Source organism: Cetorhinus maximus, chromosome 3, assembly GCF_964194155.1.
Source record: "Cetorhinus maximus chromosome 3, sCetMax3.hap1.1, whole genome shotgun sequence".
In the NCBI taxonomy this organism is placed as follows: domain Eukaryota; kingdom Metazoa; phylum Chordata; class Chondrichthyes; order Lamniformes; family Cetorhinidae; genus Cetorhinus; species Cetorhinus maximus.
In genome coordinates this window covers 130,551,335-130,563,940 of record NC_135881.1, presented here as the reverse complement: position 1 = coordinate 130,563,940, position 12,606 = coordinate 130,551,335, and the positions used below count along the sequence as shown (strand labels likewise).

Genomic DNA, 12,606 nt, shown 5'->3' with positions numbered 1-12,606 from the left:
CCATCTGTTTTCATGCAGGAGAAGCTGGCTCACAGCAGCAGGAAGAGGTCCCAGACTGGGGGTAGATTGGCCCACATTAGGCCCCTCACTCACTTTGAGGAGCGTGTCATCACGCTGACTGGTGAGGGCATGGACTGTGCCTGTGGTGATGGTGAGGTCAGCGGCGAACACCCTCATAAGGACCCTGCAACACATCATTCCTCTCTCAACGCAAATGTGAGTGCTCTCTCTCCTGCTTTGACTCTGCTACCATGCACTAATTATCTCTAATTTGATTCACAGGGAGCTCTGCCAAATGACTAACAGCTTCAGCTAGCCAGTCCCTCAGTTCCGTCCAGGTACTCACCTCCAGCCAAAAGGACACCCCGTCCATTGAAGAGCTAGAAATAAGTAGCCTGGAAGAGCCGTCACAGTGCTTACCCACACTGTGCACCAATGCAGAAAGAGACACCTTGGTGGAAACTAGACCTAGAGCAGGCTCAGGTTCCCAATCTGGTGGTCACCATACGGACACATGTCCGCAGCAGCCGGAGGCAGGTTCGTGCGAGCTCCCCGGCAGTCTGAGAACTGCTGGGGAAGAGGCATCTCTGAAATCCGGGTCAGATGATGAGCCTCTATATTTGGCCTTCCAACTCATCCTGGAGGGTCAGCAGAAGGCATGGGAATATCACGCAGAGATATTGGAGGCCCTCAACAGAGTGACACATGAGTTGGAGGAGTGCATCCGCCTGCTCTCTGATGAAGTGGCCACATGTACATATATGGAGGTCTCCATGGGGAGGATGGTGGATGCCATGGAGACCCTGGTCCAGCAGAATGTGGAGATGTGTGCAGACCTGCATTGCATCACAGGAACCATGGGTGAGTTCCTGCAGTGGCAACGAGAAAGGGGAATGTGGCACCTCAACGTCCCTCCAGGTGCCCCTTCCCCTCAAGGAGTCAAACTGGGACCCCCGGGCACCCAAAGGGAGGAGGAGTGACAGCTGGACACTCCTGGGTCATCCATTCAGGAATCTGAGGCTGTCCGCTCCCTCTGAGTCCCCTTTGCCTGTGGAGCCCTTCACCCTCACCCTCTGTCACCATAGAGGGAGCTGCTGGCCAACGAGTGATTCTGGAGGGAGAAGTGTATGAATGGCAGAGCCTTTTGGAGCCTCGTGCAACCATTTTTTGCCGCACACGCGGATCTTTCATGTATCATACTCCCCTCGATGTCCTGAGCCTTTGCAATGGTGCCTGCTGGGGTTTACTTTCAGTTGTCCATCTGAGCTGACCTGCATCTCCACCCACCCACTGATCACACTCCCATGCAGCACCTGATTTCACCTACCACAACTCTCGATTCACTTTCGATTTGGACAGCATGGCCTGGATTCGCTTTTTCATCAGCTCCCCCATCTTTTCCCCTCCCCCAGTCACCCATTTCCTTTCCCCCATCACAGTTGGCCCCCCTCCAGCATCACCTTCCACCCCTCCCCCCATGACCTACCAACCACAACCCTTTTCCTTCGGGGTTGTCAGTTGAATGTGCATGTTCACTTCTTTCCCGAAAATCCCACTCCCATCCACGTTCACCTCTCCGACCTCCTCCCTCCCAACCCCCAGGGTCCATGTCTGCCTCCGAATCCCCACCAAGCACCCTCGCTGTCTCTTCTACCGCTACCATCGAACCGTCATCCTCACCATTCCCTCATAACGTGCCCACCCTCAGTTCACCCCCCCAGGAGGCAGTCATGGACTCCTCAGACACCTCCACGTGCATGTTCACCTGGACATCCCCCTGCTCCGGACCCCTCCCACCCTTCTCCAGAGTAAGGGTGGAGTTAGAAGCAGGCTGGTTGGGGTCTTGATGTCGGAGACCTTGGAGGGAAATTCTCTAGAGGAGATGAGGTCAGTGCCAATCTTGCGGGGGAAAAAAAACTTGATGTTCATTGGTAGAACCAGTGGGTCCAGTGATGTCAGAGTGTTGAGCTCAACCTCTGTTAAGTAGAGGTTAGTTTGCCAGGCAACGGTTTGTCAGCGGGTTTGATGACCACATTTGGGTTGGATCTGAGAGAATGGAGAGCTGCAAGTTCAGAAGGAGGTAGTTTAGAACAAGTGAGGGGAACAGAGAAATTGAGAGAGATGATGCCCTGCTAGAAGTTGTCTCTGAAAAGATCTAGACAGAGTAAAAGGCCAGAGGGAGGGGTTCAATAAAATAAAAGGGGTAAAATAAAATTCTGGACAGGAGAAAGGATCCAATATGTGGGGGTCGGGGGAAGATTCTTGGCTAAAGAAGTGGGGGCAAAGGTGATGGAAAAAGAGCTCAGCTTTGTGCTGACCTCTATTCATTTGAGTTGGCAGCTGTTGATGTTTCTGCAGTTTTGTTATAATTTCAGATTCTACCTTGCACAGTATTGTGCTTCAAAATGAAGTTTAAATGTTATTTTGTCTTGCACTGAAGTTGAAATATGCAATATAATTTCATTTTTAAAATCCGAACTGGCCCCTTGATTTTTGGCAAAATTCCTTGTGACATGGCTTCTGCAAGCAACTGTGCTGCCTCATTTAACATGCTGCCTCTTTTGTGCTGAATCTTACAGCCTTGACCTTCAGATGACAATAGTCCTAAACCAGAAATGTTTTATAGCATTGACTTAAGTGAAATAGTTCTCCTTCTGAGCAAAATGTCTGATAATGGATCTAAATACTTGTTTTCAGGCCAAAATGCAGGGGAAATGGGGTCGATGGTGTTCCCAATTTGCTCCCTTCTCAATGGAGGGCAGATATGAAGCATCAGCAACCACACTTGAACGACTGAGCGTACAGTTCAAGAGCAGCATTTGCTGTTTTGTTCCTGGCTGTAAATTATTCCTCCTCAGTGGGGCAGTCTGCTCAGGTCCAGGATGTGAAAAATGTCAAGAAAGCTCAGGCCATTAATGCCCCATGAAAGAAATATTGCAACTCTGGTATATATGTGTTTATTGTGATCTGTGATTTGTTCCCAGAAGCCAGGGACAAAACTCCCTCAAGTTTTTGATATTTGTATATTCATATTTCTTCACTTTCCCTCATATATATGCAGATTCTATTACTGATATCTACATGGCAAGTGTTCTTTGTATTATTGGTGGTCTATCCACACATGTTACTTGAATACTTGACTGTTATAACAGCTATAAGTGGAACTTGCAGGTGACCTGTCATTGTGCTAAGTTGTACTTTTGTTTAACTTTCCATCTTTGCTATAATGTTTCTTGTAGATTCTGAAAAAAAGTGGTATTCACGTAGAGGTTTTTCTGATTTCTCTGCCATTGTAACTGAGCCACCTCGCTCTCATTTTTGACAAACAGTTTAAAAGTCTTTATCTATAGAATAACCAAGCCAAGGAGCTCTCTCTAATATTTTACCATTGTTCTTCCCTTGGATTGCAAGCTGCTGGCTTTTGCATTTGTTTCCAGTCCTAATGTAAGAATGTCTACATTGTAAAAACTCCATAAAGTGTGCTAAAGGTGGTGATTTTGTTTAATTTAGCAGTATGTAGATAAAGCAATGAAGAAGCAAAAAGTGCATTAGTTCTAAGAAGTTCTTTAAGGGAGAAACCTTACTAAATCATCTACAATACTAATTACAAATAAATGTGATTTTCTTTTTTGGAGAAACAAGAGTTTGTAAAGCTTGTGTAGTGATTTAAAAGAACTGGAGATGTGTATAAGGGATGGATTTTCACTACTGAGGAGGAAAGCACGGGTCAGAAAATTCCCCAACTTGGCAGACCCACCTTGGTTTAAAGGGCCCTGTTAGACCCAATTTTTGATCTAGGAAGGCAAGGGCAGGATCGAGTTAGGCTCTCTAATCCCAGAAGCAGATCTTAGGCTTCCACAGGGGTGGGCAAGTGCCAAGGTGGGCTGGTTAGAAGGCCCGTATCAGTTCCCTGGGGCTCTGTCCAATTTTTTTTTTAGAAGTTGGCTAGGCCCTCCAGCCCTCACTTCTCTCACCCCTTCAAACTGCATCCACATTCCTCCACCCCCCCGCCCCCCCCAACCAATGGCCCCTCCATGCCAACTTATGCCCCTCACCCACCCCTCATGCCCGCTTGGATTCCAATGCCACTTCCATAGCCACTCGTCCAGTATCCACCATTGGCAGACCTCAGGAGTCACATGGAGATTATTAGATTGTTATAGAAGTCTTTTTTTTTTTTACAGCTCTCACTTATACATTCTTGATAGTGAAGAAAGCTCCCATTGATGAAGCCTAGTCAAAGCTTTTAAATTTCTTCAAGTGTTCAATCTCTTATACAAACAAACAAACTTCTATTTGGACCTCACATCAAAGATAGTTAATACTTTAATAGCCTTTTTAAACTGTCAATCCAACTGTGAATTCAGAGCCCCCTCAGCTGAGGTAATTGTAGATTTTAAAACTCTGTCAAGCATTCATAATTACAATAGGCCATGGGAAATGTCAACAAAGAACTCTGAAACAGCACGAGCAGATGATAATTTTTTTCTTCTAACCTACACCAAATGACCTACCAATCAAAGCGGTTCAGCTTTTTTTTTAACTCTCACTGACAGATTAAGCCTGTTTTTTCTCCCCCCCAAGTTTAAAGAACAGGGGATGTAAAGAAAACTTCCGATTGTGTCACTTAAACCGACTTTATCTGTCCCTCGAGCATTTATGTCCACTCCATCATTTCGTGACTCCCACCCTGCAGATTAAAGTTCCTGGACCAACCAAAATGAGGTCTGTTAGAACTCAGCACTAAGATCAAATTGCCTTGCTGATTTTGGGTTTCCTGCTTGTGAGATTCATGACCCACCCCCTTCCCCCTACCAGCAAAAATTGGATATGTTGGAAATTGGAGGTTGGACATTCACATCCAGGTCCCTATTGCCTACCATTTTTAAAGGTTCACAGAGTCAGGAAGACTCGGTGAAAATCCAGAGCAGGAAACTTTGCTTTTCTCCATCCCTCACTTAACTAAAGGGCTTTGAGGCCAATTGTAGCAATCCTACTTTCATCCTGGTTGATTTTTATTCACTTGGCAGAAACCAAGGACTGACTCTGGAACCTTCTAGTCTGTATGTCTCAGCTGCTCACTTGATGATAAAATCTGAACCATCATCAAAACATTTGAAAAAAAACGTTTGGGTGATTGAGTGCTTTGTTTCATAAAACAATGGGAGTGAGTGGATCTCTGTGTGCACTGCTGTGAAATAATTGAAAATGTATTGCATAAGGGTTTTTTATACTTTTTAAGTTCAAAATTGACATTTGAATCTATCAATTTTTATTCAATTAAAGAGAAAATTGGGAAGGAGCCAAAGTTCCAAATTCCAGAATTATGAGTAATGTGTGAAGCAGGTTCTGGCTTGAGTTGTGCAGTAGGTAATCCATGCTTTCTTTTCACTTGCCACATCAATGCGGATGAAATCATGGTTTTTCTGTGAGCCGTAAGAATCCTTCAGGAAATTTATTTTGCAGGTGAAGTCATACTTCCTGCTGTTTAGAAGTTGGGACTTGATAGAGCTTAGAGACTCTGGCCTAGACTTTTTACCTTTATTCCACTCCAAATAATAAAAAAAATGTGCACATCTGGGGCAGGAAAGGATTTCCGTTCACTGTCTTTCCTGGTCTTGGGTAATTAATGTATTTGAGATGGATTTGCTGCACTCTACCTGAGGGCCCTGCTAAAAAGAGGTTGGAGTTTTGGCACAGAAGGGTCCAGGCTGCCTGCAAAAGGACAGTATTTGCTGAAAAGTGTTGAGTACTGTTCTCGAATAAAAACAAAGTGCTGGAAAAACTTAGGTCTAGCAGCATCTGTGGAGAGAGAAACTGAGTTAATGTTTTGAGTTCAATATGACTCCCCTTTGGAGCTGGAGAGGTAGGAATGTGATGGGTTTTATGCTGTTGTAAAAAGAGGGGAGAGGCAAGTAGAGCAAAAGAGAAGGTCAAGGATCGGTTAGAGGGCAGGGGAGATTAAATGACAAAGATGTCATGGAACCAAAAGCAAGGGGAGTGGTAATGATAATATCAAAGAAGCAAAGGATTGGTGCAGAGTAGGTGTGAATAGCATAATAAAGGTCAGCATTGTCTGAAAGCAAAATAGCAGAATGAGTTAATAGCGGAATAATGGTCGGTGCTGTCTGAAAGCAAAAACGTGAATAAGGTACAGACTGTCACTTCGTGGTGGTGGGAGGTGGGGGGTGGGATGGGGGGAGGAGGGGGGCTGGGGTGGCGGTTGCGGGGGGGTGGGTGGGGGGCGGTGGATGGAAAGTTTAAATGGAGGACAGAGTTCATGGCCTGAAGTTGTTAAACTCAATGTTGAGTCCAGAAGGCTGTAAAGTAGCTAAATGGAATATGAGGTGCTGTTTCTCCAGTTTGCGCTGGGATTCACTGGAACATTGTGGCAGGCCAAGGACAGAGATGTGAGCATGAGAGCAAAATGGCAAGTGACTGGAAGGTTGGAATCATGCTTGTGGACTGAGCGAAGGTGAGTGCAAGCAGTCACCCAGTCTGCGTATGTGAGCAGAGAATACAGTATACTAAATTGAAAGAAGTACAAATTAATCATAGCTTCACTTGGAGGGTGTGTTTGGGGCCTTGGACACTGAAGGGAGAGGAGGTAAAGGGGCAGGTGTTACTTCCTGCAATTGCAAGGCAAATTAAAGGGATGAGGTGTTGGGGATGGAGTGGATCAGGATGTCACGAAGGGAATGGTCCCTTCGGAATGCTGACGGGAGGGGAAGATGTGTTTGGTGGTGACATCATGCTGGTGTTGGCAGAAATGATAGTGGATAATCCTTTGAATATGAAGGCTGGTGAGTTAGGAAGTGAGGACAAGGGGATACTATCATGGTTCTGGGAGGGAGGGGAAGGAGTGAGGGCAGACATGCAGGGAAATGGGTTGGACATGGCTGAGGGCCCTGTCAACCACAGTTGAAGGAGAATCTTGGAGCTGAGGAAAAAGGCAGATTTGTCAGAAGTGCCATTTTGGAAGGTAGCATCATCAGAACAGATGCTCCAGAGACGGAGAAACATGGAGAATGGAATGGAGTCCTTTCAGGAAGCAAAGTGTGAGGAGGTTTAGCTGCAGTAGCTGCGGGAGTCAGTGAGATTGTAATGAATATTGGTGGACAATGTCTCCTCAGAAATGGAGACAGAAGTCAAGGAAGGGAAGGGAAGGATCAGAGATGGACCATGTGAAAGTGAGAGGGGGATGGAAATTGGGAGCAAAATTGATTAATTGATTCTTGAGCCTGTTGAAAACAGTGGCACCCCCTTTTCCTACCCCTTTTGCCATATACTGTCTGGAACAAACTATGAGCTGTTGCATCCAATGGTCAAATAATGCAGATGATGAGAAATGCAATACTGTCTCCCTCAGTTACATTCAAATATTGTATGCATATGTAAAGAGAGTGCCAGCATGAAGTGTGAAGGTAGGACAAAGTGTGCCTACTTGAATGAAGTAGAATGGCAGAAGTGTACTTGTGTGAAGTGGATTGAAAGAGAAGAAATTCCATTTAAATTTGATTTGAGAGAGAAATAGGGAAGATTAGGAGAGTGTTAAAGGGTGGAAAGTTGCATCTGTAAGGTCAACTATTGAGGAAGCACTTGGGAAAGTGATGCTCCAGTTAGTTTAGTGAGAATCTAAATATCACTTTGTTTTCCCTTTTTTTAATTCTATGAATTGTGAAGTATGAAAGTGCTTAAAGTTAAGCAGAATGCAACATTTCTAATGTAAATATCCATATTTGTTCTGGACCTCAGACTCCCCAAAATGCAGCACCAATTTTGGGTCTTCAACATTTGTATTCCCCCCTTTTTCATATTGAAACTATGGGATTAAGTTTCATGGCCTATAACATTACTTATTAAATTATTTTAGGTTTTTGTACCCCACCTCCACTACCTGGGACTGACAAAAGATTTGTTTGGAGCAACATTTAAAAATAACATGGTACATAGCCAGCCCTGTGATGTACTGTATTACAGGGATCATGCTAAGGCTTGATGATGTACTGGTTCGTCAAGTTAGGTGTATACTTTGGGCCAGTCTCTTCAAAAGGGACATATTTACAAGCAGTGTGTGGAGAAAAGCAACAGAAATGATGACTAGTGTGAAGGGAATGGACTTTGGGGAAAATGTTGTTTTAACATTGATATTTAATTTAGAGAAAATATTTTTAAAAGTTGAGGAAATATCTGGTCAGTAATTAATATGCAAAGCAGACATACATATGTGAACTAAGTGTATAATGATATTAGTGATACTTTACAAAGGTAACCAGGAAGTTTAACTGCAAAGGATAAATCTTTTGAAATATGACACTTCTTTAAAAAGAAAAGGTGCATCCTTATTTTTGCATTTCAGTAATATAAATCATTTTCCTTTGACATGTGGGTTACCTCCTCCATACTTCTGCAGTGCTGTTGTGAAAATCAGTTGCTAGGTGATGTCATGAAGCTATTAATGTATATATTATTGGAAAATAGTTTTCTTTTAAAATAGAGGTTTAGTCTGTGGGTGTGTCTTAATTGGATTAAAGCCTGGGTGCTTTGATATGTACTAGTTTTGAGATGTAAACAGAGAGGTAGAGTGCATTTGCATTTTTTTTGAATGGACCATTCAAGAAGTGGGGTGAAAACTGACACCTATCTAGCAGATACCAAGCAATATGTTTATATCACTAATAAAATTGTGTAAATTAATAAAATGCCGAGAGCCGGTGGTCCGATTCCTGAATTTAGAGATGCATCTCAAACATAACACTTAAAATTATAGATTATGACAGTTGTTTAAAGCTTCCCTCTGGGATTTTCAAATAACTCTGCTATACCAACTGCATTGGTCATAACAGATGATGCACACTAATTTCATGGGGACTTTACATTTCAATGAGGGAATATTTACCGTAGTCAGAAATATGAAACCAGGCAAAAGAGATTGTTACAGTGCAACATTGCAGTATACAATTTTTTGTTCATATAAAGCCAATGAGCTTGTGGTATGAATTAACTGCACATTGAATGATTTTAATATAGCTTGTGGGGCTGCACCAAACCACAATTTAAACTTTTGAGAAATAATAAGTCTTTGTGGTAACTTGGAAGAGCTTATCCATTTTCTTTTAATTCTTTAGTGCATGAAAATTCTAATGTCTTTGTTTCATCTCTTGATGAAATTGCTCACCTTGCTCTAACTGACTTGATCTTTGATCTACAACAGCTCCTCAACATGGCACATTAAGACATGTCAAAGTAACACAAGACTCGTGTGCCATTCTTTCCGCTGCCAACAAGAACTGAAAGCTCTACTGAGGGCTCTTTTAAACTGTAATTTTAAATTAGCCTCAAGATTGATGTGCTTAGCAACGGTCTTATATAATTGTTACACAAGATAAATGACATTACTATTGTGTCCTTCAAGGCATTTATGTGAAAATTGTGCTTTAGTTAACCATATTTCCTGATCTGGAACCATAATCATTTTATAATGCCATACTGCTCATGAAGGAAACGGTCCAATTAAATTGAAATGCAGTTAAAGTTGCAGAGTAGAATAATGGCTGATTTCATAGATCTATAAAATCTTGGGTATATTGCACGCATTGGTTATAGCTGTATACCAGAGAGTGACGAGAGTGATTGAGGGCCAGCAGACCTGAGTTGTACTACAAGCTCGGCATTGCCCTTTGAATGTGAAAGGCAAGTTCTGTTTGAAAAATTTGAAGGTTAACGAGGATTTTAACAAGCAGTTAGTTCTGTGGGAGCTTTGGAACAATTAAATTTAAGTCTTAAAAAAGTAACTAGGTGCTCTGTTTTATTTACATTAATAGGCTGTGCATGCATGTCAATGTATATAGATCAGCTTCTTTAATTATGTAGTACTAAGAACTTTTTTATATTTTAATAAACTACTGCATGCACACACTTTGTCTTCATGATGCACATTAATTACAGTATTTGGTTTTATTTTTGAACAGGAATAGCATATTTTTATCTATTGCTTCATTGCATATTTAATTCTGTAAAGGAGGAAATCACTGTAAAGGATGGAAGTCACTGGGGATTTGCAGGGGAAAAGAGGTAAAAAGCCAAATCCTTTAAATGCAATGTTGAATAATCAAGGATAGTGGAATTTGTTTCTTCAGGTTTAAGTAGGGTATATATGCATTATAAATTATAGTATGGAATTGCAATGCTAGTTGTCCTTGTGATGGGGCCTTGTATTGATCAGTTTTTTTTTGGTGGCTAACAGAATTTTTAAAATTTATTCATTCATGGGATGTAGGCATCGCTGGCTGGCCCAGCAGTTATTACTCATCCTTAATTGCACTTGAGAAGGAGGTGGTGAGCTGCCTTAAACTGCTACAGGCAATGTGGTGTAAGCACATCCACAATGCTGTTCTGAAGAGTTTTTCAGGATTTTTACCCAACGATAGTGAAGGAATGGCGAAATTGTTCCGAGTTAGGATGGTGACTGACTTGGAGGGGAACTTGCAGGTGGTGGTGTTCCTATGCATCTCCTGTCCTTGTCCTCCTAGGTGGTAGAGATCATGGGCTTGGAAGGCAACGTCGAAGGAGCCTTGGTGAGTGCTGCAGTGCATCTTGTAGATGGTGCACTCTACTGCCACCTTTTGTGGGATGCTAGTCAAGCAGGCTGCTTTGTCTATGATGGTGTCAAGCTTCTTGAGTGTTGTTGGAGTTGCAAGTTTTTTTTCTCTTATTTTCATTCGTGGGATGTGGGTATCACTGGATAAGCCAGCATTTATTGCCCATCCCTAGTTGCCCTTGAGAAGGTGGGGGTGAGCTGCCTTCTTGAACCGCTGCAGTCCACGTGGTGTGGGTACACCCACAGTGCTGTTAAGGAGGGAGTTCCAGAATTTTGATCCAGCGACAGTGAAGAAATGGCAATATATTTCCAAATCAGGGTGGTGAGTGGCTTGGCGGGAAACTTCACAGTGGTGGTGCTCCCATCTATCTGCTGCGTTTGTCCTCCTAGATGGTAGTGGTTGTAGGTTTGGAAGGTGCTGTCTAAGGTACCTTGGTGAGTTCCTGCAGTGCATTTATAGATGGCACACACTGCTGCTACTGTGCATCAGTGGTGGAGGGAGTGAATGGCACCACATCCACAAACAATCAAGCGGGTTGCTTTGTCCTGGATGGTGTCAAACTTCTTGTATTGTTGGAGCTGCACTCATCCAGGCAAGTGGGGAGTATTCCATGACACTCTGACTTCTGCCTTATATATGGTGGACAGGCTCTGGGGAGTCAGGAGGTGAGTTACTCGCTGCAGAATTCCTAGCTTCTAACCTGCTCCTGTAGCCACAGTATTTATATGGCTAGTCCAGTTCAGTTTGCTGGAGATGCTCATTGCCTGGCATTTGTGTGGCTCGAATGTTACTTGCCACTTATCAGCTCAAGCCTGAATATTGTCCAGGTCTTGTTGCATTTGGACATGAACTGCTTCAGCATCTGAGAAGTTGTGAATGGTGCTGAACATTGTGCAATCATCAGCGAACATCCCCACTTCCATGTTGGCGGAAGGTCATTGATGAAGCAGCTGAAGATGGTTGGGCCTAAGACTGAGGACCTCTTGCAGTGATGTCCCGGAGCTGAGATGATTGACCTCCAACAACCACAACCATCTTCCTTTGTGTAAGATATGATTCCAGCTAAAGGAGAGTTTTCCCCTAATTCTAATTGACTCCAGTTTTGCTAGGGCTCCTTGATGCCACACTTGGTCAAATGCTGCCTTGATGTGAAGGACAGTTACTTTCAGTTCACTTTCTGGAATTCATCTCTTTTTCATCCATGGTTGGACGAAGGCTGCAATGAGGTCAGGAGCTGTGTGGCCCTGGTGGAACCCAAACTGACTGTCAGCGAATTGGTTATTTCTGAGTCGGTGCTGCTTACTGTCGAGACCCTTTCCATCACTTTGGTGATGATCGAGAGTAGACTGATAGAGTGGTAATTAGCTGGATTGGATTTGCCCTGCTTATTGCAAGGCATGACATACCTGGGCAATTTTCCATATTACCAGGTAGTGGTCTTGCTGTACCGGAACAGCTTGGCTAGGGGCAGGGTTTGTTCTGGAGCACAAGTCTTCAGTACTGTTGCTGAATGTTGTCAGAGCCCATAGCCTTTGCAATAAATGAAACTTGCCTAATTTAACTGTCCAATCCCCTTTTTTTAAACTGCTTCAGTCTTTTGGGCAGAATTTTATGGCCCCTCCTGCCATTGGGATTTTCCAGTCCCATGGACTTTTGAATGGCTCGCCACATTTCCCAGCCCTGCCCCTGCCATAACAGGGCCATAAAATGCTGCCATTTGTGTTAAGTTAATTGTCTTAGAATTTGACTGCTGCAATCAGAACTTGTCAAAATGCTCTATTTATGACAACTCTGTGATGACTAACCATTGTGTAATACCAACTGACAAGATTCTTGTACTTTGATTAACTTGTCTTAATCAAAATTAAGACGATACCTTTAAAAAAAATAAGTTTGAAGTTCATCTGATTCTGTTCCTGCTCACTGACACCCAGTTTGGGTTCTGCCAGGGCCACTCAGCTCCTGACCTCATTGCAGCCTTGGTTCAAACATGGACAAAAGAACT

General features: G+C 43.3%; 1 protein-coding gene across 12 annotated transcripts in view; it reads left to right on the top strand.

Moving 5' to 3' along the window:
- osbpl3b (oxysterol binding protein-like 3b) overlaps window positions 1-12,606 on the top strand; it is a 240,609-nt gene that overhangs the window by 31,569 nt on the left and 196,434 nt on the right. For 2 of the 12 annotated variants that reach the window (XM_078538964.1, XM_078538967.1), the window contains exon 1: window positions 5,274-5,370. The exons of 9 other annotated variants lie outside the window; for them this stretch is intronic. The gene's annotated coding sequence lies outside the window, so the exon portion shown is untranslated. Of the gene's footprint in view, window positions 1-5,267; window positions 5,371-12,606 lie in introns of those variants that run through there. One more of the 12 variants, XM_078538971.1, reaches the window with a different exon arrangement.